Here is a 411-nt window from a genome sequence, read left to right on the forward strand (position 1 = left end):
ATTGGATTGCAGCCCTAGTTACCTATTCTTTCTGAATCGCCTCACTTGTTATCTTAAAACAAGCAGCAACATGTTTTCCTCTCCAGTGATTTTCCCCACTGCACAGTTATGACCTAGGAGAAAAATATCCTGAGTGATTGGCCCATTAATAGAAAACTGACACCAGGATGGGTAAATCCACCTATTAAATCCATATTAATTCAGCTACAACAGCTTGGCTAGTACTCCAGTCAATACCCTTCACCATTTTAACACTTTCTGCAATGGGCACATGATCAAGTACAGAAGACTTCCCAAAACCCATGCACAAAGCCAAAAATATTGCAAGATGAATCAGTTTGGGCTCCCCCACATTTATCCTATAGCCCCACTCCCTGCTACTCAGCTCTGTGACAATTTCAGACATTGAGG

Source organism: Rhineura floridana, chromosome 6 (genome assembly GCF_030035675.1).
Source record: "Rhineura floridana isolate rRhiFlo1 chromosome 6, rRhiFlo1.hap2, whole genome shotgun sequence".
In the NCBI taxonomy this organism is placed as follows: Eukaryota; Metazoa; Chordata; class Lepidosauria; order Squamata; family Rhineuridae; genus Rhineura; species Rhineura floridana.